The sequence below is a fragment of the Mandrillus leucophaeus genome, unplaced genomic scaffold (assembly GCF_000951045.1).
Source record: "Mandrillus leucophaeus isolate KB7577 unplaced genomic scaffold, Mleu.le_1.0 Scaffold309, whole genome shotgun sequence".
Taxonomy (NCBI): domain Eukaryota; kingdom Metazoa; phylum Chordata; class Mammalia; order Primates; family Cercopithecidae; genus Mandrillus; species Mandrillus leucophaeus.
Window position 1 is genome coordinate 2609362 of NW_012103243.1, and position 27606 is coordinate 2636967.

General features: G+C 38.8%; 1 protein-coding gene across 8 annotated transcripts in view; it reads left to right on the top strand.

Moving 5' to 3' along the window:
- Positions 1 to 27606, top strand: part of ESRRG (estrogen-related receptor gamma) — a 683317-nt gene that overhangs the window by 57969 nt on the left and 597742 nt on the right. For 2 of the 8 annotated variants that reach the window (XM_011987388.1, XM_011987392.1), the window contains exon 1: positions 3547 to 3665. The exons of the other annotated variants lie outside the window; for them this stretch is intronic. The gene's annotated coding sequence lies outside the window, so the exon portion shown is untranslated. Of the gene's footprint in view, positions 1 to 3546; positions 3666 to 27606 lie in introns of those variants that run through there. 8 annotated transcript variants of the gene reach the window in all.

Sequence of the window (27606 nt, forward strand, 5' to 3'; positions counted from 1 at the left end):
ATAACCTCCAAACCATCATTTATTGAAGGGTTCCAGCTTTCTGTGAGGGTGATTTTGGATAGTAAAATTGACCCAACTTGAGGGTTTTTTTTTTTTTTCAATTTAGGAAAATTTATTAAACAGGTAATGTCTTTAACATCATGCTAGGTCTGTTTGAGAATATAAAGTAATTTTAAGATATAGTGCCTCTCTTTAAGGGACTTATGCTACCTGCAGGGAAGTGCATTATATGTATACGTGACACTGTGAAGATAACAAGTATAATATCAAATAATGCAAAATATGAATGCTGTGTGGTCACTTCATATCTATATACGTTATATATACACACACATACACATATATGTATATACACATACACACATATATGTATATACACATACACACATATATATGTGTATATACACACACACATACACACACACACGTACCTTAAAGAGTACTTGACAGATTGACAGAATCAGAGAAATTGGGTTGATGTTTAGGCTGCAATTTACTAGCTGTGTGACCCTCATCTCTTCAAGCCAAAGTTTTCCCATTTATAAACTGGATGTAGCTTTATCTGTCTCACAGGACTATTGGAAGGATCAAATGAAACAGAGCATTTAAACAGAGACTGCACAAATTGTGGGAGGGAAGGAGGAAATACGTAACACTTGTGGAACTGCACTTGAGGGTAGAGACCATGTCTTAACTGACTTTGTGCCCCCAGTGTCTGGCACCGTGACTGGCTCTGAGAGGAGGCTCAGTAAATGTTTGTAAATGCATGCATGCCAGGCGCCGTGGTAAACCCTTGACATGTTAAGTTATTGTTTAAAACTTCACAAAAAAAATTGTGTATGGTAGATATAGTGTCTCCATTTCACAGATGAGGAAACAGAAGTTCAGAGATTTTTAAGCAACCTCCAACCTCATGTAGGTAGAAAGTGGTAGAGATAGGAAGTTAGATCTACTTGGCACCAGAGCCCAGAGTCTATTCATTACATTATGTGGACTCTCAGATGTAAGAGAATTATCATTATTCCTGAACAACAGTGTGGCCAGAATGAAAAACAAAGACCTTGGATAATTCACCAGTTGCCCAGGCAGCTCCTGGGCTGGCTTTCAGATAAGTAGGGGAACATTCTCCTGAGCTGCCTGACACATTTAACGTGGCCTTTTGTTAAACTGTCAGTTCTGATTTCTGCCCTTTGAAGTAAAAAGCACAATAGTGAAAAATACCATATAATATACCATAACCTGGACTTGTCATAGAGACAGAAGAGAAAGGAAGGGCAGTGAGGAACTCACAGTTAATGAAGTGGTTAACCAATGACTTGAATTAAGTTTGTTACTGCCACTAGCAGCCGCCCCTACCTTCTGTCTCTGTCTCTCTCTTTCTGGCTCTTACTCTGTCTTAACTTTCACTACCAGAGTTGGTAAGGTCTAGAATTTTCACTCTCTTCCTTGTTAAGGATGATAATAAAGAAGGTGATTCCACTGCTGAACAGTGGAATATTTCATGTTCTTCATTGCTTGTCTGTTCCTAACATCCCTATAGCTCATTACAATAGTTGGTTCTGTTGGAGTGAAGTTTTGCAGCCATCCCCAGTTTCTAATGAACAATACTAAAATGGCCCCTGACAACACGGTAATGTTAAAACTCCAGCCTCTGCATTGGGAGACAGAATGCAGAAGTTGATACCAGACTACCCGATCTTACATTATTTTGTCCTCAGTTTATTTCTGAGGAACAACAGAAGAACCTTACATACAAAGGTTTCCATAAGAAGCAGAGGGAAATACATTTTTAAAGATCCTGATTCATTTTAAAGCTTCTGTTAAAATATAGTACACTGTAGGTCAGGACAGCAGAGACAGGAACTACGTAGAAGTCCCGAGAATACCTTACACTGTTGTCAGAATCCAACCAGTAACAGTGTGTGGTTTCCCAGGGACTGCGCTAACATACCTGAGATGGAACCTGGTGGGGAGACACTTTCCACATTCCTTTCTGACCTGTGGTGAGTCTGCTGGGGTGAATCGTGTGAAGTTGTCAAAGGTTGCTCTGCTCTCCAGCACTTGGCACCAGCTCCGCTGAAATGTGATGCCATTGGTTTTCAGTAAAGGTTCCTTTCTGCAGGGCTGCAAACACAGATCAGCTGCTACTGTGTATACACAACCGGGGAGCAAATCAACCAGCACATTTAGAGCAGCCTTTTTAACCCTGAGACTTTCCAAGATCTCCTCTTCACACAGGAAGTTTCCTTCTCTGTTGTCAGATTTAGCACTGTGCTCTTGTCATCAGATCCGAGCTAGGCTCCCTGCTGCACAGTAGAGAGGCTTCCTTAAGACATTTGTCCTTGAAACTGCACCAAACTCTTGGAAGAACCCAGAACGTGTAAGTATGTATGATTTAGGCAGCAATAGTACAGGGCAAAGCTGCAATCAGCCATTATACAATATCCGATTAGCAGTGCAGGAGGGATTTTTCCGACGTTATGTTACATTCATTTTCAATTCGTTCTGAGGAAACAAATCAATTCTAGCTTCTGATACAGTGACTTTGCAGTAGATGGGGTTGTAATATGTTAGCTTTAACTATTTGCTGTTCTCATTTAGCATTTAGATGTGACTTGTGGGACAATTACTGTGGGCATTAAACTATAAAACTTCTACATTTTTATTAGGATTTGTAATTGTTGGTCATGTCCATCTTGAGAAACAAGTTAGCTTTGGGGAATGTTTTTAAGGAATTAACCACATAAATTCATGGACAATAGAATGAATTTGTACTGTTCTTGCTCTCAAAACATATTAGTTTGCAGTTTTAATTTACTCGTAAAGAGCATTCCACTGAGGTTTTGTCTTAATTGAATCCTACCCAGTGCTGTCTGTTTGGTGTTTTACTGTCTTGTATATAACTGTTTAAGTTACTTTGCTAGGATTGCAGTCTGGTTAAACCTGCATTTCGCCACTACTTAGATTCTAAGAACATTCAGGTCAGATAAATGCTCACAGAATTTTGGCAAGTGGTGGATTTGTTTTCAAGGGTGGTCGTATTACCCTTGAAAGCTTTTTAGATGCACAACGTGAATGGCTGTCAGATGGAGACCACAGACAGAACACTCTGAGACTCTAAGTCAAATCTCGGCTTGTCCACTTTTGTAACTCCAATTAACTCCAACCAATAAAAGCCCGTGCCCCCTTTCTATCAATTTTTAATATGCAACAATACTTATGTTTGTAAGATTAATTTCTCTCAGATTAGTCTGATTGATAGCTGGATTGTGGTTTCTTAAGAGCTTGCTCCCTGAAACCCACAGCAGAGCTGCATTCCATTTAACTAGTGAATGTAAAAACGGGTAACCATGGATTCAGCCACCACTAACTGCCAGTGCAATGACTTGTTGTAAACAATACAAATGAGCCAGGAGAGCAGAGGCAACCAGACATGAAATGATTTTAATAGAAATTACGGTAAAAGGTCATGTGATTTGGTATCAGCTTCTGTTCAGTTTTAAAGGGAAAGTCTTTCTTTTCTGCCCCTTCTTCCCCCCTTACCTATTTCCAACCAACCCAAGTAGGTATCTCCACAAACTTGGCAGGTCCCACTCTGTGCTTCCATGGAGAAGGGCGGCCAATGTGATTCTGGGCAAAGTGTGGTGACTTGTGGATTTTCACTGGTAAGTACCTTTATTTTAGAAACAAAAAGGAAGTCTGTATTTCAGGGCTTCCTTTATGGAAGGTCAAGCTAATTGTGTACTAGAAGTTCTCAAGTCTTGACATAAGAGGAATAGGTCATTTCGTTCCTTAGCTTTAAATGGTACAACTGTCTTTTCTGTCTCTCCCTAAGTCTCTAGATCAATTCGTAAACTCGGTCTTTCTGAGAACTGTTATTTGCTTTAGAAACAACTTCTACAATATGGTAATAAGCACATGCAGATACTGTGAGAAGTGCTGTGTCCTAACCTCAGGGTTTTCGTCCACCCAGATATTTTCTGAGTTCTACAAGGACCAGATATTACAATAATATTTGCATTTCTCTGGTAAAGGTGGTTTCAGTATGTGAAAATGATTGTATTCATAAATTTGCCTTCAACCAAGAATAAGGAGCACATTGTATCTGTGTTAAGTGCTAACCTCATGGTTTGTTTGGTGTGCTGTTATCTGCTATGCTTATTTTTAAAAAATAAGTGAAGAAGGTCTAGTAGCCAAAGGGGATACTTAGAAGCACAGCTGTGTCTTTATCCAGATTTGGAGGGTAGATCTAGTCAGTACACAGCATGCAGGAATGAAGGTACTCAGAGTCACAGTCTCAAGCAACCACAGGCACTTTAAGCAAAAGACTCTGTCTAGGTGTGCTGAGCTTCAAGGTGAAACCTGAACTGGTTTCTTGAGCCATACCTCCTTCCACATACAGATGGTATAAATAATTGCATCATCCTGGAACAAAAGATAATGTCTCTTTTAACTCCTTTTAACATATAGATTCTTCTGAATAGATGCATCATTGTACATACACAGGTGTCATACTGAACGATAGAATTTCAGGTGTGTATTTTTCTATTAATACCTCTACTGTAATAGAACCAATCAGCACATGAAAAAGCATGAGGGTTATAATTTAGAAACTCAATAAAATGTAAAAGCATCAGCCCCCTCTACATACACTCCAGATTTTATCTGGCAAACTCTTTGTTTAGAACTGTAAGTGCTAAGTGTTAACATAGTGCTTATATTTAAGCTTTTTTTAAATCAATCTTTTTAAGATGTTGGAGAGCCTTATTGCATACTTAGACTGAAGAATGTTTCAAAATATCATGGTTAATACTGTGATCTCATGATGTGTTTTCTATTCTAATACCAGCTATGTTTATCGAAAAGATAGAAAAGAATAAATCTAGTAATTAATATTGGCAGGGGGAAAGGATCAATTTGAAGCAAGTGTGGGAACACCAAGTATAAATGGAGTTTGGGGTAAAATATAATAAAAACATGCTTTTTTACTTTTCCTTACCTTGATTCTCCAAGCTGAAAGATAGGAATAGAAGTGTTAGGTGCAGGGTGATTATGAAGCAAAATATTCAGAGTCAGACATGGGTTGGTGTTTTGCTCTGGACCTAACGATGTTTAAGATTTTTAGGCTAAAAGACTTCCCCTACCTGACCTTTCACATTCTCATCTGTAGAGTGAGGGTAATAATGTACACCAATGTTGGTTGAAAGAGTTACATGAGATAACATATGGAAAGTACTCAGCAGCCTGTGTGGCAGAGTAAGTGTCCAGTAAACTGTTGCTGGTTTCATTATTATCTTGACCCTCCAACAACATGGGTTTGGACTGTGCAAGTCCACTTGTGGGTAGATTTTTTTACAGCCCAACACCGATCAAAACTACCGTGTTTGTGGGATGTGAAAACCATGTCCAGAGGGCTGGCTTTTCGTATACGTGGGTTCAGCAGGGCTAATTGCAGGACTTGAGTATTTTTAGGCTCTGGTATATGCAGGGGGCCTGGAACCAATCCCGAAGGATACTGAGGGATGACTGTATTTTTGATTGAGGAAAAATATCGTCAAGTAGAATCCTGCTCTGTGTGCTTTACAGAGAAGGACGCTGTTCACATCATTGTTTGGTCCTGTCATAGTGACAACTGTACACCATAGTAACTTTCATCACTTGGGAGATGGTGATGCATTTTGTATCCTAGTATAGTGTTTTACTTTTAAAAAGTATTTTTTTTTTTCGAGATAGGGTCTTTCTCTGTTGCTCAGGCTGGAGTGCAGTGGCACAATCATAGCTTATTGCAACCTTGAACTCCTGGCTCAATTTTTTAAACATTTTGTAGAGATGCCATCTTGCTTTGTTGCCTAGGCTGTTCTCGAGTTCCTAGGCTCAAGCTATCCTCCCACCTTGGCCTCCCGAAGTGCTAGGATTACAGGCATGAGCCACTGCACTTACCCTATATAACATTGTTATTAAAAACCAAAAGTAATATTTATATTCATTATTTTTTAAATTTTCATGCAAAGTACTTAGAAAAGCTAGTTGAGTTTTTTTTTTTTTTTTTTTTGTGTTTGGAGTTTCTGATACTATGTGTATTGAGGCTAAATGCAGATTTTATGTATGATTCTATTGGTAGGGTTAAGGCAGAGGTACACTTAAAGACATTCATGGCCGGGCACGGTGGCTCACTCCTGTAATCCCAGCACTCTGGGAGGCCGAAGTGGGTGGATCACGTGAGGTCAGGAGTTCGAGACTAGCCCGGCCAACATGGTGAAACCCTGTCTCTACTAAAAATACAAAAAATTAGCCAGGTATGGTGGTGGGCACCTGTAACCTCAGTTATTCGGGAGGCTGAGGCAGGAGAATTGCTTGAACCTGGGAGGCGGAGGTTGCAGTGAGCCAAGATTGCACCATTGCACTCCATCCCGGGTGACAGTGTGAGACTCTGTCTAAAAAAAAAAAAAAAAAAAGGCATTCATAATTACTCTAATCCTAAAAGCTTAAAAGTACAGGTTCACAAAGGTAATCATATATACTAAAGAGCAGTAATAATGATCAGACTAGTAAGTATGGAGTGTATATGCTACCAAAGGTATGTTTCTTGGGAGTATTGTCTACATGTTCACTGTGTCTTTTGACCTTGAAATCTAAGGATCTCATTCTTTCATTCTTCTCTCCTGTTGTTCCTCCCTTCTTTTCTTCCCTCCCCTTTTATTCCCTCCCTCTTTTCTTTACTTCTCTTTCTCTCTTCCTCCTTCCTTCCTTGTTTTCTCCCTCCTTTTCTTTCTTCCTTCTTTCCTTCCTCCCTTCCAGCTCTTATATAATATCCCAGCTACATAACATTTCATTTTTATTTGTGAATCAGAGGGTTCAGGGAATGAAAAATGAGGGAGACCCGCAGTCTTTTGATGCCATCCCTTGTTTTATAAATGGAAACTTTAAAGGAGAAAGAAAAATCCGTTTTTCTTTCTCCTGCTATTGAACAGGAGAGGCACATCTGAAGTGACCTGCAGACCCCAGGGAAGCCTTGCTCAGTAACTATTTGTTGATTCATTGATTAAACGGCATGGAGAGAAGGGGCATCAAGCACGGAGATCCCCTTAGTAGTGAAAGCTTTGAAACCCCTAGCTGCAATGTGCAGTAGGATGGCTTCTCTGTGACCTTCCAACAACTAATCTCCTTTAAGAACTGAATCAAAGCAGTTAAGAGATTCTGTCAGATGGATTTTGCCTACAGTTGGGTTTTTGGCAGTTGCATGTAGAAGGCAATACATTCTTCATGAGGATTTTTTTTTTTTTTTTTTTTTTGTCTAGAAAGGAATGAAGACAAGGTGCCAGCAGAGATCTCTAGAGAGAGACTCTAATTTAGCCATGGTACTATTCAGGCAGGGACAGCTGCAAGGTGGATGACTTTCTCACACTTCCCAGCCAACCTTCTCTTTAACCACCCTTGTCTGATGCTCCAGTCAACAAGCACATCAGTGCAGTGGGCTTCTCTCTAAAATCTTCTTTCCCAAGGGCAGAGAACATGCCCTTGGGAGATATCATATGACTGGATATCATATGAATTACAATGGGTATTTGTTATGTTTTTCAAGAGAAATCATAGCATGTAGCAGGTTAGAGCTGAAACTCGTTTTTTTAATAGATAAATAAGTTGCCCACACAACACGTGAGCTGCAAAACCAGGGCTGTGACTTGCGATTTCAGATTCTCAATCTAGTACTTTGTTGAGAGCTTCTGCTTTCTAATAAATAGATAGCAAAAGAGACAGCTTGTGTCATAGGAGAAAAAAAAATCCACACACACACCCAGTTTAGAAAATAGTAAAACTATCTTAAGGGGACTGCTCAAAAGAGTCATTATAGGTCTGGTTCAAATCCTGAAGCTATAATTTCAAAATTCTGCAATCCTTGGGAAAGATGCTTAGCTCTTCTGAGTAGTGGTTTCCTTTGTTGTAAAGCTGGGGTTAAAATAACTATAATGTCTATATTTTAGGCCTATTTTGAGGATTAAATAAGATTATATATTTAAAATGCCTATTCCAGTGATTAACACAAAATAAATACCAGTAATATTATCGTACTCTTCTTTCCCTCTTCAGTCAGTGGTATATGGTAGAATTATGAGAAAAGTCTTACAAGTATGCCTCTGGAATGGTGTAGCTCAGTGGTTTTCAACATTTTCTTCACACATACAGAAAACATATGTGAAGAATCACCACATCCCTGGCATAGAGTGATCAATACATAATAATACGATGGTGGTGATGATAACTGTGGTGGTGATGACAGAGATGCTGATGCTGATGGGTGACAGGCACATACCACAGATGAGCACTGGACCCAGTCATTCCAGAGCTTTAGCTTGGATTGCACTGCTTTCTTTTCTACACTAGAGAGGAAATCAGAATGCTACTGAGCATGAATAATGACATTATAAGTGCAACTGCACCCATTTAAATTAAAAAGAAAGCAATCAGCAGACTCCAGTACTTTATTACTGGTCACAAATTACTGGCAACATACCAGTTGATTTAGAAGATGCCATCTTTCCTGGAGGAAGATGATTTTGGAACATGCTTTACATCATAGCTCCAGAACTAGACCCCAGGGGTTTGAATTCTGGCTCATCTATCTGCGATGACCTAGGAAAGCAACTGAACTACTCTTCATCTCTCTTTCCTCATCTTGAATTGAAATAATAGTGGTATCCACTTCATCAGATTGTTGTGAGGATGAAATGAGTGAACACATGTAGATTACCAAGAAGACATCTGGCATACAGTAAGCATTCAGTGAGTATTAGTCATCAGTGGAGGTTTCTGTCTCCAAGCTATTTGATGGGGCAGCATCCTATGTTGAACTTCTCCCTACAAATTGCCAATATCGAAGTTAGTCATGGTGCCATTAATACATAAAACTGATTTTTAGCTTTAACATAATAATATCTGCTCCTTACTGTTCACTTACCATTTAACCAAGCCTTAAGCTGTTTTATCAATTATATCTTAATTGATATAATTCTCTCATCACTCTCATCATAGATATTGTTACCGCTATCTTATACATGAGAAAACTGAGCCCCCCAAAAGTGATGAAACTTGCCCAAGTTCACACAGACTAATAAGTGATAGAGCCAAGTCTGAAATTCACCCATTTCACATGTTCTTTATCCCCTTCTGATTCAAAGGACAGCCATATTTCATTTACTCATAGCAGGCTTCTCTGTCAGCTATGCTGACAGCTGATTAGATGGTGCCCACACAGATTAGGAAGCCTTCTTGTGCTTCCTACCTATATACATATTGCTTCATTAAGTTAGAGAAAATGTGCAGGGCTTGTGGGAAAGGTGTTTTGGTTTGTTTCTTTGTTTTTTGGTTTTCTGCAATGAAAGAGAGACCCAATACATAACTGCATTTATTCTAGGGGATTCAAAAGTCTCATAGCAGAAACATGGACGGCAATGACAATAAAAAGCAATTTAATTTTGCTATTGAATAATCTCAGAAATATCACAGAACTCAACTTTAATTCTGTTTATGGAAAAGAAGAAATGACAGTGATGGACAAGAACAATGGGAAAATGAGGAGAAGAAGGAGGAGGAGGAAGAAGAGAAAGTGGAGAGAAGGAAAGAAAGAGAAAGGCAGAAGTAGGTGTCTCTCATTTAACAGCTCACCAGTTCTGGAAGTAGACTGTCTGGTATCATCATCTCCATTTCAGACATTATTTTGTCCAAGGTAACACAACTAGAAATAGTGGAATTGAGATTTACATTATGGTATTTTACCTTCGAATCAAGTGAACTCTTCTACTCTACTTTGCTACCTTTTGAGACAGAGATTCATGTAAAAATATAGACACAGAAAGAGGTATGGAGAGAAAGTAGTATAGGTACATTTATGTGAGGACAGACAATGTGAGAAGCATTATTCTGCTTTTTTCAGATTTTAACATTGGTTGGGAGCGGTGGCTTACGCCTGTCATCCCAGCACTTTGGGAGGCCAAAGTGGGGCGGATCACCTGAAGTCAGGGGTTCAAGACCAGCCTGGTCAATGTGGTGAAACCTTGTCTCTACTGAAAATACAAAAATTAGCCAGACCTGGTGGCACATGCCTGTAATCCCAGCTACTCAGGAGGCTGAGGCAGGAGAATCGCTTGAACCTGGGAAACGTAGGTTGCAGTGACCCAAGATCATGCCACTGCACTCTAGCCTGGGCGATAGAGTGAGATTCATCTCAAACAAACAAACAAACAAATAATAATAATAATAATTAACTTTGGAGATTTTCTAAAGTCCTGTTGTACTTTTGCAAATATAGACATAAATTAGAGTAATCTATATTAGAATACTAGGTGTTTAATACTATTTGATGATTTTTATTTTAAAATAACTTTTACTTCTCTTAATTGATTTTTTAAAATATTGTGAGCTAAATAAGTCACATTCTTCCCAATTTTATAGATGATGAAACTGAGTTATGTAGTTTCCCTAAGATCACAGCAACTTACAGCGAAAATGAAAGTCATTCTCTGCATTTTACCCTCATTCCCCGGACCCTTACCCCAGAAAGATTTTTCTCTCTACTTTGGTGATCTCTTCTAATTAGAATCAACTTATAGCAACTTAGGGACATGTAGATGGAGGAGAGTCATATCTTTGTATATAATGAGGGTCTTCCTGGGAAATTCAAATAGGTGACCATTTTTTTTGGCAGGTTTTGCTATTGCCTTTGAGTCTGGGACACCATCATCTAGTCTTTAAAGAATGATGGGAGCGTTGGGATTTACAACATTATTTTTTTCTTAGAATCCAGGCTTGAGCCTGGAGGGAATCCTGTGCCTTCTTGTCCTTAGCTTCCTGGAGTCCACCAGACACTATGGTGTCTTCCCTAGAGAGTTGTCTGCTGCTTCTGTGATGTGGCCGACTGGCACTCTGTCTGTAGAGCAGATGGAATTCCCTTCTGAGAGGTACTTCCTGCTCTGCATGTTTGTTTTGAAGATGTGGGTTTTGGTCAGCATAGGGGACCAGAAAAAGAGGAGAGGCCCTAGATGTTTGTATGAGAAATGAGATGCAATGTAAGTCAGAGTGTAAAGAGGAGGATGAAAAATCCTTGTATTTCCAAGGTTAAAGTCAAGGTTAGGCAACCTTCTTAAGTCAGTTTAATTATTGTATTAGTCAGAGTTCTCTAGAGGGACAGAATTAATAGGAGCTATCTATCTATATGTATATATATATCTATATCGATCTATCTATATATACATACTATATATACACACACACATATATGTATATATATAAAGGGGAGTTTATTAAGTATTAACTCACGTGATCACGAGGTCCCTCGATAGGCTATCTGCAAGCTGAGGAGCAAGGAGAGCCAGTTTGAGTTGCAAAATTGAAGAACTTGGAATCTGATGTTCAAGGGCAGGAAGCATCCACCACGGGAGAATGATGTAGACTGGGAGGCTAGGCCAGTCTAATCTTTTCATGTTTTTCTGCCTGCTTTATATTCTAGCTATGCTGACAGCTGATTAGATGGTGCCCACACAGAGGTGGGTCTGCCTTTCTCAGTCCACTGACTCAAATGTTAATCTCCTTTGGCAACAACCTCATAGACACACCCAGGATCAATACTGTGTATCCTTTGATCCAATCAAGTTGACACTCAGTATTAACCATCACAGGTATAATCCCTGAAGTTAGACCATTAGTCAAAGGCCCTAAGGTACTTCTTGGGAAAATACTGGGAACCGCCCAATTATTCTTTTTAAATGCTGGAGGTCGGGGGAGGAGGGGGAAGGATTAAAGTTAGGGATTGAAGTATTTTAATGCTAGAAGGGAGAAAAATGACTGGAAGGGGGAAAAGGTGATCGCTTTTTACATTTTTCTTTAGAAGGTCATATGACCAGCTCTGAGTAAAACTGCTTGAGAATAACTGTGCTTGTTGATTAGATGATTGTTTTCTTATCGTTTCCACTGAAATAACATGCAAAAAGACTCCCTTCTACTGTTTTTCTCAATGTATTTCTTCTAATAATACATGATGTTTTTTGTAGGGAAAGTTTATGAAGTCACAACTTATCTGTCTTTTACAGCTGAGTTAATTTAGAAAGAGTATGTGGCTTGTTCACAGTGACACAGCTTGTTAAAAAAAATAGCGGAAGACTGGAAGTTGGGTTTTCTGACATCTAGATCCAGGTTGATTTTACCTCTTCGAGATTCCAGTCTTGGAAGAGGGTTGGTGCAGGAGAGGACTGGAGATTAAGTGTGAAAAAAGTTAGGAAGGGGATTAAACACCCCTGGAGATGTTTAAAAAAAAAAAAAAAGAAAAGACTCATAAGGTCATATTGTGTATCGAGTGTGATATCCATGGCTACCAGATGGTGCAAGGATTCTGACTTGGTCCTCAACTGAAGAATTAAAGAAAGGAGACAGGGAAGGGTGCAGCGGCTCCTGAAAGCTCACATAGGATGCAGATCACTTATTTTCCCTTCTGGGTCCTCAGGCTTTCCTATCATTGTGAGATCACGTGGTAGTGTGGAAATCGTAATCTCTGCTTCTCAGAAGATAGGATTGAGGTAGCTCTATGCAAAGAGAAATGACCTTGTACTTGCGAACTTAGGTCCCGTGTTTGTCTGCAGTCCTACCCACTTTACCATGTAATAAGAGAGTAATCCCTGTCAGTAACATCATCTTAGAAAGAGAAGGAACAACCAAATGAGAGCTAGTGTGTGTGGAGATGGTGCAACATTCTTTCATCAAAGCGACTAATACCCTTAGTGGAATTGGCTTGATACTTTGCCAAAATGTGGGTGTCAGTGTTGTGGGTTTTTTTTTTCCCTTTGAAATGAGACTTTATTAGTCATGTGGATATCAGAAGGTGAAAAAATGAATGTGTGTCTTCTCTCACATGAACTCTATTAATATCAGTTAAGTAAGATCCTAATACAGCTCCGTGTATTAGGGTGGATTTCTTGGCCTGGGTTCATTCTAAGACTATGATAAAGAAATTATGTCTTATGATAATGGCTCTGAAATCTTCAAGTTGATATGGCATTAGCCAGCATTTGACCATAGAATCTACGCAGTTTATTCAAGCTGTTACTAATGCCCCCAAAATACTGTATGTTACTGGCAGACTAAACAAACTGGTGTCATATAGATGTTAACTCTTTGTCCTCAAACCATCATTAACTGGTAGCAACTCATATTTCAACATTACTTTTAGAGTGTCAAGCTCTTAGTTATCATATGTGCAAGAGCTATGTTCAGTTGAAGGATACATGCTTATAAGCAAAATGGTCTTTGGTTTACCTTAGTGTTGTTTGTACATTCAAGTTGACTCTGTATTTCCCTCCATTAGGTTATTTAATAATCAATTTAATTTTAGGAAAGTTTCACTTTAGTACTCCTAGAAATTAGAGGAAAATATTGCCTACATTCATTTGCTATATTGCACAGACACCGTACACAGTAAAGGTAAAAGATAAAGGATCAATTCTTATGGATCTCATAGTTCCAAGCTTTTAAGGCTGTATTATAGAAACTTTGTAATTATTGTGGGTAATCTTGCAGAAAATTAAATGTTGAGTTTGCATATGTGAACAAGTTTGGACTATTTTGCTCACCATAACTTGTTAGTGCCAAGCATCTCACTGTTCTTGTTAGGCTATGGGTTTCAGTTTACTTCTTATAAAATGCTATTTGTGGTGTAAGTGAAATCCTTGGTGAGAGCATACCATCTCACATTTGAGGCACATTTTAGAGAACTTACGTCTGTAGTTCATTCATCTATTTCAAAATGGCTCAGACTAGTGGTTCTCAGGGGCAGTTTTGTCTCCCAAAGGACATTTTGGCAATGACTGGAGAGATTTGGGATTATTAAGACTGGAAGAGGGTGCCACTGGCATCTAGTGAATAGAGCCCAGGGATGCTGCTAAACATCACGCAGTCCATAGGGCATCCCCCTACACAACAAGGAATTATCCAGCCCCAAATGTCAACAGTGCCTAGGCTGAGAAGCCCTGCTCTAGACACTTAAAAGCTTAAAAGGTAAGACAGAAAGTAGGTAGCTTAAATATTTTCATCTTTTTTAAATGGCTGCTTTCATGATTAGAATTCTCCCCATGGGCGACCAGGCTCAGTGGCTCATACCGGTAATCCCAGCACTCCGGGGGGCCGAGGTGGGTGGATCATGAGGTCAGGAGATCGAGACCATCCTGGCTAACACGGTGAAATCCCATGTCTACTAAAGATACAAAAAATTAGTGGGCGCCTGTAGTCCCAGCTACTCGGGAGGCTGAGGCAGGAGAATGGCGTTAATCTGGGAGGTGGAGCTTGCAGTGAGCTGAAATTGCACCACTGTACTCCAGCCTGGGTGACAGAGCAAGACTCTGTCTCAAAAAAAAAAAAAAAAAATACTCCCCATGGGTATAGAATACAGATGAAAACTATAAACAAGCCACATATTTGCTTTAAAAATATTTGGCATGTAATATGTGTGTTGTGGCTAATTGAGCCACATTTAACAACACCAGCACAACAATATCAATAGTTACAACTTATAGAGAGCTTACTAAATGTTCCAGACACTGTTCAGAGTGACTGTCCACATGATAATTCAGCTATTCCTCAAAGCAACGCCACTGGGGAGAGACAATAACTGTGCCCTTCAATCTTGGAGTATGTAGGAATATGGTGAGCTCCTGATAGAAAATGTAAGGAACAGGACAATGACAGCATAATACTTGCAAGTGGGAAGGCTTTATTTTTCCAAATGCCCCTGGTCGCTCAAGCTTTTATTCTATGGTGTTATTATTGCAAAAGTGCTTCTCTGGGAAACGAGGACTGCCATCATAAAGCAGGTTTATATTTGCTTCTAGAGGGACAAAAGAAAATGATTGTGTAACTCTCTCTTTGCCAGTTCTGCAGCTGATCCCATGCATGCCTGTCTTTTCCTCCCCAAAGCCATATGTGACTGAACTGGTCTTCAGGTTCTGTGTAAATGACAGTATCCAGTGTGGCTCAGTCTTGTAAATATGAAGTGGTCACTCCCACCTGTGGCTGTCACCTTTTAGTTGACTGTTCTCTAAGCCTCCTTCCCAGCATTTTCGGAAGGGAGATGAGGCTGTCCTTTAAGATTTCATCATCAGGGTGGGTCAGATCCACTGAAACCTCATGTTTGAAAGAGAAATAGGTTAAATTTCTCTAAGCAAGCCTCATGGGAGATTCTCCAAGAACGCCTTTAACAACAGAATTTCCCCTAGAAATGCCACATCGAAAGTCATATTCCCAGTGGAGATTCCTATGGGAATTGGGAAGTTAACTAGATTTGCTGTTTTCACATCTGCTGAGGGTTTTGAGTCTAGGGAATTAAGTTTGTCATAGCTAGGCATTTTACCTTTGCCAAACTAGTCTATTGTATTAAACCTAAGTTGCCATCAAAAACCGGAAAGGAAAACATCACAAATCACTAGAAATATATCAGCATTCTGAGCAGCAGAATTTATGGGGCATTAATGGATATCCTAGGCTATTTATCTTTCTAGTAGCAGTTGAAACACCTCTGCCTTTTTCTTAATAAAACAGGGCTTCCCGTCAAGGAGCTATAGAGTCCCCAAGCCTGGTACTTGAGTCAGGAAAATGTGGCATTCTCACATTTGTTTTGGGGCGTTAGAGGAGGGACTGTAATTTCTTTTTCTTCTTCTTTTTGTTCCTATTTCTTCCCCATTAAAACCCCAGAGTAAAACACAGTCAGGATATATTCAAGTTTAGGGAGTTTATGCAGGGTCTAGCATAACCAGGGTAGGGTAGAGAGTGGAATAGAAAGAGACCCATTTCACATGTTCTTTATCCCCTTCTGATTCAAAGGACAGCCGTATTTCATTTACTTATAGCAGGCTTCTCTGTGCCTAAAGGCTGATCTCTACGTGAAATTTATTAGTGCAAGTTGTAATACAATTGGTAAAGAATGCCTGTATTTTGGACAACTTCTGATATTTTGTACCTGTTAGCTGCAGCCTTTTCTCAATCTCCTGGCCTCATTCACTCTTGTCTTCTGTGGAGGGAAGGCCTGAAAAGCAGGTGAATTAAACACACATCGGGAAGGATTGCAGCTTCTTTGAGACTTCTCTCCATGTTGCTCTGTGGGTCCATTTGGTAGGGGCACATCTGGGTTCTGCACGGGGGTTTGCCACTTACTAGCATGCGACTTTGGATCAAGTTACTTAACATCGCTCAGTCTCAGTTTCTGTGGTTATAAAATGAATCAAATTATATATATGTGTGTGTGTATTTTTCATCATTTACTCTTCACAATATATATATACTTATACATACACCCATATACATATCATTTAATCTTTACAACATACACATATACATACATATATGTATATATACACAAAACACATCTGTATGTAATGTACATGCAACATATATACACACACAATATATACACATATACATACATCTACACAATGTATATATACATACAACATATATATGTATGTTGTGAAGATTAAATAATGAAAAATACACACATATACTAAACCCTTGTGCTTTGTGTATTTTACATATATATATTTATATATAGGGTGTGTCTATATCTATTGTGTATATACATACACATATTTGTTGTGTGTGTTTATATGGTGAAGATTAAATGACACAAAATATACAAAGCACCACAGGGTGTAGTAGTTTCTGGATAATAGGTGCATACTACTGGATTCCTGAGAAACTAGCTTCAGTCCTTACCTTTCTAAGAAGTGTAGTCTGAGAACCACAGATTTTGAATCACCATTGTACTCATTAAAATGCAGATTTTATGTCTCTACCCCAATGCTTTGAGTAAGACTCTCTAGAGGGTGGGATCCAGTATCTGGTGTACTTAGAAACACCTCTTATGATTCTGATGCACTCCAGAGTTTGATGATGTCTTGGTCAGCTGGTCCCTCTTCCCACCCTGTGATGCCCTTTCTTTTCTGTGTCAGGATAGCTTAATCTAGAGAGTTTTAGCTTCTCTAGTTGGAGGTTCTTCCTACCCAAGTGGAGTCTGTCTTTGAGCCTGTTAACTCGCTATCCCAGTTTATAAGCAGCCCTTTTTATGGTAGGCCCCACGTGGCTGGGTAACTAAACTGATGTGATAATGAGGACGGACTAAAGGTCATAAGATTGTTAACATGTGTGAGGAGATTGTAGGCTTAGCCTATCAGGTGAGGGAAAGGTTAGCGTACCAACTGTCTCCACACTTCAAAGAATGTAGCTAGTTTGCTGCACTAACTTAATTATCTGTGCTATTGATATCTTTGAGGAACATATCTATACCCTGGATACAGTTACTTCACAGTAGGAGATAGCAGGAGGTGGCTTGTTCAGTTGCCAACTTCCTAAAATGCTTTTTAGAGTCAGCTGGGTTGCTTAGTCCTCTCTTGCTCTTGGATTAAATATAAAAATAACTATGTAAAGCATATCAGCCCTCTTTTCCCTGTCTGCTGAAACTGCAATCTCCTATGCTTTTTCTAGAACCCATTAAATAGGGAGGAGGAGGAGGAGGGGAAGGGTAACAATATATAAAACCCCAAAGTCCCAGATCAGATATTCTCCTAGAATGGATTCTGCTGTTCGATCTCAACAGAGGAAGAAAACAGTTGGTCACATAGGTACACACTAGAGTTCCTTCTTGATTATTTAAGAGCTGATGAAGTAGCAGGTACCTTATCCTTGTTTTCATGATTCTTCCTGTTCTCTGTAGCCGTATTAGTTTTATTGTCATCTTCACCGGAATCTGGAAGGGAAAGAAATACAACCCAAACCAGGTGATGTTTTCATTTCCAAGCCATAAAAGTGTTTGATGTTAAGAAACATCTGAAACCGTAGACTGAAGAGAGGTATTCGTCTGTACCTGGTTTTCACTGATCTAAACCGGCCCTGTCTTGTTACCACAAAACCAGTAGCGCTGGTTACAGAGGCTTTCCAAAGAGAAGACCTCAAGCTCTGACACTCCTCTTTGGTTTTAGTTCTTGAGAACAGATTTTTCTCTGCCAGATGTTACTTTAATTTCTTACCTCCTCACAAGGAGTATTTTTATGTGAGTGTGCCTGAGTTGTGGACATTATTTTGGAGCAGCTGATTCTGTTGACTTTTCTAGAAGTGCTGTGATCTCAAATGTAAAGAAACAGGATTACCCAAACCCCTCACTGCAGTGAAATTGAATACAGTGCCTTGTTCTTTGACACCAAAATGTGCCCTGCTGTTGTAAAGGCAGGGTGTTTAATAGGCAGAGGCCAGTAGAGAAATTTCCAGCTTTTCATCCTTCTCACTCTTACAAAGTCTCTCACACGGTATGTCATTGCTTTTAAAACATGGTCATTTTAATGATAAAAATGCTGTGGAGAGAGTGCCAGAGTGTCACGCGAAACCAGCTGCGGCATCCTGCGTGACATTCCAAATATTAATACAAATAGAATTAATTCACACACCGGGGGTGTCTCGGGAATCCATTTTAAGTTGGCACTTAGCTTGGGCTTGAGATTTCCCTGTGACTGCCCATGTTGAAAAATGTTTGCTAAACAAGGCAGTGCTGGACTGCCCTCGATCTATAAATTCACTCAAACTAATTCATTAACGAACACTTGATTTTAACTAGAAGCAAACATAGGTTAAAATGTACATGGCTGTTTCATGTCGTTGGTGAGCAGTGAGGTTTTTGCAGAGGTTGTAAGTGGCACAATACTCTGAATTTATCTTATTTGTTTTATTTTGAGGAAAGCACATAGATGGTACATTTATCATTAGTGGATTGTATAACGGCATAATTTCTTACTTCATTAAGGATTTACTCTGGGTTTTTACATATATCTGATTTGTAGATACAATGAAGAGGAGGTATCTTGGCATTAAATTTAGATTGTGGCAACGCTTAGGCTGGACAAAAGTAAGACATTCTGTGTCTGTCTAGTTCTCCCCTGGCCTTGTCTTTCTATTTCTGCACAGTGAATTTAATAAAGAAACTATCTTGGAGTAATAATTCCTACAAGCCCTGGACATTCCTTTGGGGGAAGAGGACTGACCTTTTCCTGTTTTTAATAAAACCTCTGTGAATTTGGGCTTACCTCTTCTATAGTCCGGTGCAACTGTCTTTTTATTCCATATTTAAGTGTGGGGAGAACCCATTTATATCCTTTGAATTGGAAGCGTGAAAGCAGTCCTAGGCAAGATGGCTCCTGTGAGGTTTGCATTACTCATGCCTGTTAAATTTAGTACTTATTTACATGCATTTAGCTATTTTGATATATATTCTCTCTCTCTTTGGGGGCTTAAATTTTGTTATCTATTTGCGATTTCATACTCCACCTCTTCCTAAAGGAACTGGGAAGGTAATGCTTTTGTAATAGGGGGTTGAATTATGCTCTGGTGATAGGCAGGTTGTTTTATCCTAACTGTGACACGGGCAATTTTAAAAGCTCATTTTTGTCTTTGTCTTGAGCAAGGAACATTTTACACATTGTTAACTCCTGAAAATCCCCCTGGATAGATAATTTGGAATGGAAGAACTTAAGACCTGTTTTTGGGGGAAAAAAGAACAAATCCACAGGATCCCTTATGATTATTTTTTGTGGTCACTAAAAATATTTAACATACTAAATAAAAAAGACTACCCACGAAAGTTTGATATATTTCAATGGATATAAGGTAGTTATTTCTAAGGAATATCTTTTCCACAGTCTCAAGAAGGTTCCTGTACATTTGTTTTGAGCATTCGGGCACCAGAAATTCTCAGAGGCATTTATTCCCTTCTCTCTCTCTCTCTCTCTCTCTCTCTCTCTCTCTCTCTAGTGTTCAATATCGTTTTGATTTGATTACTCAAAGTTGACTTTTTTTCTTCTGGGTCCTAGCCTATTCTCAGAGAAATTGAGGAATTTAGATGCTTGAAAAGTAAAAAAAATCTTAAGATAAACTTAATTTTATATGCATGGCAGAGCGAGTGGATTTCTATTAAATCACAATAAACAGGGTTAAGGTGGCTGAATCCACGAACGTGGCACCAACCCATCACTCTTCACCTGCCTGGCACTACTTTTATAGCCAGGGTTTATTTTGCAGCATATTTCTTTAGCTCTCTTATCTTAATTATCCAAATAAGAGAATCAAGTAAATGGTGGAGACATTAAGAAGTTCAGACAAAAGGGGGAATTGCTGGACTCAAGAAATCTTTTAAGAGGATCTACATCATCTTCCAGATTAAATATAACTTTGCAAAGATATTTGTGAACCTTCACAATGTGACTTTAATCATGATTTGCTAACATTATTTTCCACTTCAACCATGTGCTTTACACTGTCTTCTCAGTGGGATATTGGATGGCAGTGAGAAACTCATAGTCTTTTAAAAATTATTGTGTGTGTTTATATGGTGAAGATTAAATGACATAAAATATACAAAGCACCACAGGGTGTAGTAGTTTCTGGATGATAGGTGCATACTACTGGAGTTCTGAGAACCTTGCTTCAGTCCTTACCTTTCTGAGAAGTGTAGTCTGAGAACCACAAATCTGGAATCACCATTGTACTCATTAAAATGCAGATTTTATGTCTCTACCCCAATTTAAATTGTAATTAAAACACAAATAGAGAAATCCACATGAATACAATGCATGGCCTAGCATACTATATGTTTATATGTTGTATTGATGTTGAATAAGTATATACATATATGTGCATATACCAGTCAGGACAAGAGACAGAATTTTGCCACCCCCAAAACCTCTTCATGTGCTTTACTCAATTATAGTCCTTTGTATTCTTCATAAGTAATCATGATACTCTTGTAATAATATTTTCTTTGTATTTTTAAAAAATACATTTGTCATCCAGTGTGCATCCTCAAACACTCTAGTCTAGTCTTGCCTATTTAAAAAATGACCAGCCCTTTAACTCTCTTTTAATCATTAAGTTTCTCCTTAATTCCTTTTATTTCCTTACAGTTTATCTATTGAGGGACCAGAGCCATTTGAGCTGTATAGTTCTTCTGAACCTGAGTTGTGTATATTATGTACTCACAGTGCAGTTTAATATGTCCCTCTGCCCCCTGCATTTCCTACAAATTGGTACCTGGGACTGGATCACACTCAAGTTTGATCCCTTTGGCAAGGCTATAGGTGGTGGTTGGAAAGACTGCAATCATTAGTGAAGCTCAAACAGTTCCACGTTAGCCAGCAGGGACAACAGCAAGTTGGTTCTTTTTGTCATAGCCTTAAAAGCCTTTGATAGCTCCCCCGCTGTGGGGCAAATAAGACTCTTCAGGCATATCTATACATTTCCTCTCCTAGACCTGAAATCAACCATTTCTCCAAGAAGCTCTGCTTTCTTTAGGTAAGAAATGTTATTTGAAGACTACAGTCTAGGTGCTAGGGACGCTCGTTGGTACTGGATTAGTCATTGTTTCTTAACATTTATAGAGGATAGTTATTATATAATATACTATAGTTATTATATAGTAGTAATGTAATAACTAGTATAGTTCACCTGAGCCTGAGTTCAGGCTCACAGTGCACTTCAATATGTTCCTCTGCCCCCTGCATTTCTTGTAAATTGGCACCTGGGACTGGATCACAGTCAGGTTTGATCCTTGTGGATATATATTATATTATTATATAGTATACTATAGTTATTCTATAATATGCTGCAATTTATTTTGTTTATTTATGTAGTTTTTATTATTTTATAGCTTATAATTTTATTATTTTATAGTTTTATACTTTACTTATAGTTTTTATTAGTTTATATTATCTTATATTTTATATAGTTTATTCTATATTTACATTATAATATCTATAGTTTATTATATTATGTTTTATGAACTTATGAGTTCTTATTAGTAGTCCAATTCAAATTTACTTTGACAGAGTTTTATTTAGCCTCTTCTGCATTACAGTTAGATCTCCTTCCTTCCCAAAATATGTGGACCCTCAAGGACACAGGGAATAATAGAATAATAATATTCCAATAGTAATCATTGTTTTATCACGTATTAAATGCCCAGTAATCTCGGGCATTTAACTAGGACAATACTAACACCAGTACTAATGTGGTTATTGAAAACGTTACAACATTTTTTGCATATGGTTGTCCCACCTTCCTTCATTTTTAAATAGTTGTGCTCTATTTACATTGTCAGAGCATAGAGACATCAGACACTCTGCTCTCTGTTAGTCTCCTTTAAACGTAAATCCACAGGAAACCATATACTTAATATTCACCACCAGTCCTTATGCTTATGTTCTCTCTAACTATTTTGATCATCAGAAGCTCATTCTCTAATATGCTACTTAGAAAGGACTTATGGAAACAATATTGCCTAAGTTCTTATCTGTATTCATAATAACTTGTTTGAGTCCTTCATATTTACAAGTCAGTTTTGCTGGATATAAAACTCCTTTCTTTTTTCTAGTATATTAAGCAGGCTACTCTATTTTCTTCTAGCCTAAAACGTTTGCTTTAGAAAGCCTGACAATAGTTTAATTTTCTTTATACTATAAGCCATGTATCCTTTTTGCTCAGAAACTCAGAGAGTTTACTACTATTGGTCTGTTTTGGGTCAATATTTTCAGATATATGGCACAGCTTTTCAATATCATTTCAATTTTTTTTTCTACTTCAGGACATTTTATTGAATTAAAGTTACTAGTATTTGTTCTCTTCCCTTGCTTTGCTTGTTCACAGTCTCTGCTTATCCGTATGTTCAATTTTCTTTGCCTATGTTCACTATTTCCTTTTTCTCTTAATTCAGGGGTGTCCAATTTTTTTCTTCCCTGGGCCACATTGGAAGAAGAATTGTCTTGGGCCACACATAAAATACACTAACATTAATGATAGTTGATGAGCTAAAAAAAAAAAAAAAAAAGAACTTGGCCAAAAAAAACCCTCATAATGTTTTAAGAAAGTTTACGAATTTGTGTTGGGTTGCACTCAAAGTCACCCCGGGCTGCATGCAGCCCGCAGGCCACAGGTTGGACAAGCTTGTCTTAAATTATTTTTATCTTTATATTGCTTTTTGAGTTTTTAGTTTTCCTCCTTTTCACCTTTTAAATTTATTAATAGATTATCTGTTGTGTTTATTTTTTTCTGGTTTACTTGACATTTCTGAAGTGACTTTTTCTTTTATTTATAATTTTTTTTTCACTCCTGTCTCCCTATTTATGAGCTTTTCTAATCAGATGGTAGTGTTCTTTTGTAGTTTGTATCATTTCTTAATGTCTTTAAGTTTCTTTTGAAATTATAGGTAACAGCTTTCAGCATGCTTTTATAAGATGTGATTCTGCTCCTTATTCTATTTTGTAATTATAATAACTTTCTATAGGATTTGACCTTGACCTTGATACTATTCCATTGTTCATTTTTATGTGAATTTAACTTTTCTGACAGTTTAAAATGAGGTACGATTCAGGAAATCTCACTAACTTTACAGAACTTCCTTTTCATGTGTGTGAGTATTTTAAAAATATAGAAGATATGGTAGACGTTTCCTGAGATTCCCTGGCTGTTTTCTCCTCAACCACTTTGGTCAAGACCTTCTCTTTCTTTAGACTCTTGTTCCATATGGCTCAAATGTGAAGCCACTCTCAGTAGTTTCTCATTAGTGGGGGCTTACACTGGAAGGGGGCCAGGTGGCTGCACAGTTCATAAAGAGCAAATTGTTCCATCTCCCTCAGTCCTCCTTCCCATGTGCCCCTTATACACGGATGGTAAAGGGGATAAAACCCCTCCCAGTGAGAGCTGTTGTTTCACAGTGGCCCACTGAACTTTCCAGTGAGTACAATTAGCTATTCTGGGTTCTCTTGTTCTCAGGTCCATAGATACCCATTGTTTCCTTCTTCTTCCCACCCAGATGATGATTCCATGCAAAATTTCTGACTGCTTGTGGTTTGCCCCATTAACTGGTATTTTGGGGTTCAAGAGGAAACTTTACCTCTTAGTTTTGTTTTAAATATTGACAGGAATTTGGGGTTTTGTTATCTAGTTGCTCTATTTGTGTAGTAGTCAAAGGATTGAAGAACTATGCTGTCATCATGGCCAGCATCTTTCCAGAATCCCCCCTACTCTCATAGTATTGTAAATTGTGTCCTTTATGTTTAGTGGTGTACATCTGAGAAACAGCAGCTCAGGAGAAAGGAATGTAGCCTGGGCCCACACAAAGGCTTTCTTCTGGACCCCTCAACCAATCTCAATGGCACCATGTTCTAGACAACTGAGCCAGTCAGCCCAGAAGTAGAAAAAGTCTTGTATAGTTTTGCTTTTGTTTTAGTATAAATTCTTTCCTTTAATAAACATGAGTTCCTATTTATACCCAGACTTCTTCCAGAAATAAATATATGGTGACCTATAAAAATAACCACAATGACAATAAATAAAATGTAATTAATAATATCTGGTTGAGTGCATTGGTCAAAGTAGACTAGCTGCTGAAACAAACACCCTAATCCTTTTGGTGTCTTAAAGTATTTCTTATTTACGCCACAGTCTAACATGGATTGCAGGGTTTGGTGAGTAGGCTGTTCTGCTCCACGTAGTTATTCAGGGACCCAAGGCCACTCCCAAGGGCCTCAGAGTTGGAATCACTGGGAGAAAGAGAACACGGAGGATCTCAAGCATGGATTTTAGGGACCAGAGATGTTAAATATAATTTTCACCCATGTTCCATTGGCCAGAGTTCCATCATGTAGACCTACCTGACAGCAAGGGAAGCTGGGAAGGGCAGTGTAGCTGTGTACCTAAGGAGAAAAGGAGATAGGGTTTGGTGAGCCTAGGATCTGCTATGGCAAGGAAATGGGACAAGGAGAGAATAAAGGAATATTTTACTAGAATAGAGAGGGCATTGCAGCCAGAAAAGAATTGTATAGACATCTGGATGTGGGGAAGAGGACACTGGATTTGGAAAACTGAAAGAATTTTAGGATAGTTGGAGCCTCAGATGATCTCAAAGGAGACTCCGGTGGCCTCATGTAGTGTAAATGTACCTGAGAGCAATAACTTAGGCATACCCTTAGAATGACCCTGTGTGGCAGACACATCTGAAGAGGGAATCCAGAAGTGGCCAACTTGGAGATTCGTTCTTTGTCTGTGAGGAACATCTGAGCCCCAGCCTATATCCCGTGGCTGTACAGGGGATTGAAGCCCTGGTTTTGGAGTACATGAGGATTGCCAGGTGGAGGTCGTTAAGGGGAGGGTGTTAAGAGGAAATGTTATATAAAGTGCATGCTGTTTGCAAGTGGTTGCAGTTTTTTTCCTGCGCAACCTGCCACTAGACTGTAGGAAAGTGGATATCTTGTCCAGCTCACTGCCACCAGACTGTTTCTGTATATAAGGTGTTTCTCCTGTACTGCCTGCCACCACTGGACTCTTTTCCCTCTAGAATTCCCTAATGAAACCCCACATCTTGTTTATTGGCTCTGAGTCTCTTCTTCTACCCCTTGAACCTCATGTTTTCCTTGAGATTAATAGGGGTTCAGCACCACACCTCATAAGAAAGGCCTTGCCTTTCGTCTAAGGATTCTAAACCTTATCATGCATGAAAAAGACGGCCATTGGTGGTTTGTAAGCAAGACACTGACATAATTAGATTTGTGTTTTTGAAAGTTTGTTCCAGCCCCTATTACCAGCAATGTCCCTGAAATTGCAGAAGAAACCTATTCTGAACCTTTCTTGATCGCACACCTAGTCATCTAAACCCAGGAAAAACTGAATTCACCTCTCCCTGTGCCCATCTAAATCATGCTTACTTGGTAGGCTCCCATTAATGTGCTACAATCACAACCAGAGTCTGCAGTGAGTTCTATAAATTCAGACTGGAAATGTAATTTCAGATCTCACAGGGCCTGTGTTGTTTTAGTGATATTATAATCAATGACTGTAGCTCCCTTTGAAGCTCATAAAGTGACCTCTTTTGACATTGATTTCTCATCTGTTTTTTTCTTTGACCTTTCTTCACCTCCTATGTCTCTTTATTTGCTAAGGAATAGTATTTTATTGCCAGGCACCTGTATAATAACCACAGTAGCCATACATTTAGCTTTGTTCAGGTCATTACAACCTAAATAGACACAATTGTGGCAAGATCTAGTCCCAGGAACTGGTGTTGCAACCTTCTCAGAGGAAGACTGTTTTTTTCCAATAGAAGATACTGAAATATGCTGTTAAGTAGTCTTTGCTTAGACTAGCATCTAGGAAGATTGTCACACATATTTTGTCCTTTCTTTTGAGTCGGCCCTCAAATTGAGAAAATCTCAGAAAATGATCACAAGTACTACACCAAACCTCTCGTGGACATTTCCAAGACGTTTCTGGGTCCTGGTATTCATAAAAGCCCATATGAGGTTAAATGGGAAGGCAAATGAAATGTGCCTCTTCCTTAGAGAAGTGTGTGGTTTCTTGAGCATTTATGCTCCCCCCAATATGACCTTTAGAAAAGATTATGATCAATAGACTATTGGATCGTCTGTAGTCTGGCTGTCAAGTACAGGAGGGCGAAGTTGAGATATTTTGATGAAAAACAACTGAAATGGCTAAGTGCAAACTTAGTAGAAAAATACTCATGTTTTGTCAGTAGTTTCCAGAAACTTCCTAAGCACCTGATGTACAATGGGCTTTTTCATTGTGGGCATCTGCTGTCTTTGCCTAGCTCAACATTCCAGTGAGGTTTTTTTTTTTTTCAGAGTTCAAAACCAAACATGTCAGCAGTAAGCAGCCACCCAGCTTTGTAAAGAACGCCACGGCTGACAACTTCACAGCTGCTGAGGAATTGGCTGAACCTTTCTTGTAAAGTAGTAACATACACAAGAGCCTTTGTGCCATTGGGACCCACCATGGAGTTTCCAAATGCCCTTACTCCTGGAAAAATGTACCAACCTCTTCTTCCCATGTTGCCCTCATGTCTGGTGATAATAACCATGACGATAGCCGGTCCTTTCGTGGCTGGCAAAAGAACACAAAGGGACTCTTCTTCTGCACTATCAGGGTAAAAAGCAAAACAACTACCACATTTTAGGAACAAGGCCAATAATTTATTTGTCATGCCATGCAAATTATTTGGAACACAATAATTCATTTTGGAAACATAATTTTTTGTATTAATATTTATTCTTGAATAATCTATGGACATCTAATGACTAAAACACAAATGACATAATTTTTCTACAGCATTTTGAGATTTTGTTTTTGCAACTCCATTACAGCATGCATTTCTTTTCTTTCTTTCTTTCTTTTTTTTTGGCTTTGGGACAGAGTCTTACGCTGTTGCCCAGGCTGGAGTGCAGTGGCACAATCTCAGCTCACTGCAACCTCTATCTCCCAGGTTCAGGCGATTCTCCTGCCTCAGCCCCCTGAGTAGCTGGGATTACAGGTACCTACTACTATGCCTGACTAATTTTTGTATTTCTATAAAGACAGAGTTTCACCATCTTGGCCAGCCTGGTCTCGAACTCCTGACCTCAAGTGATCTGCCTGCCTCAGCCTCACAAAATTCTGGGATTACAGGCATGAGTCACCCTGCCCAGCCTTTTCTTTTCTTTTTCTTTTTTTTTATTATTATACTTTAAGTTCTAGGGTACATGTGCACAA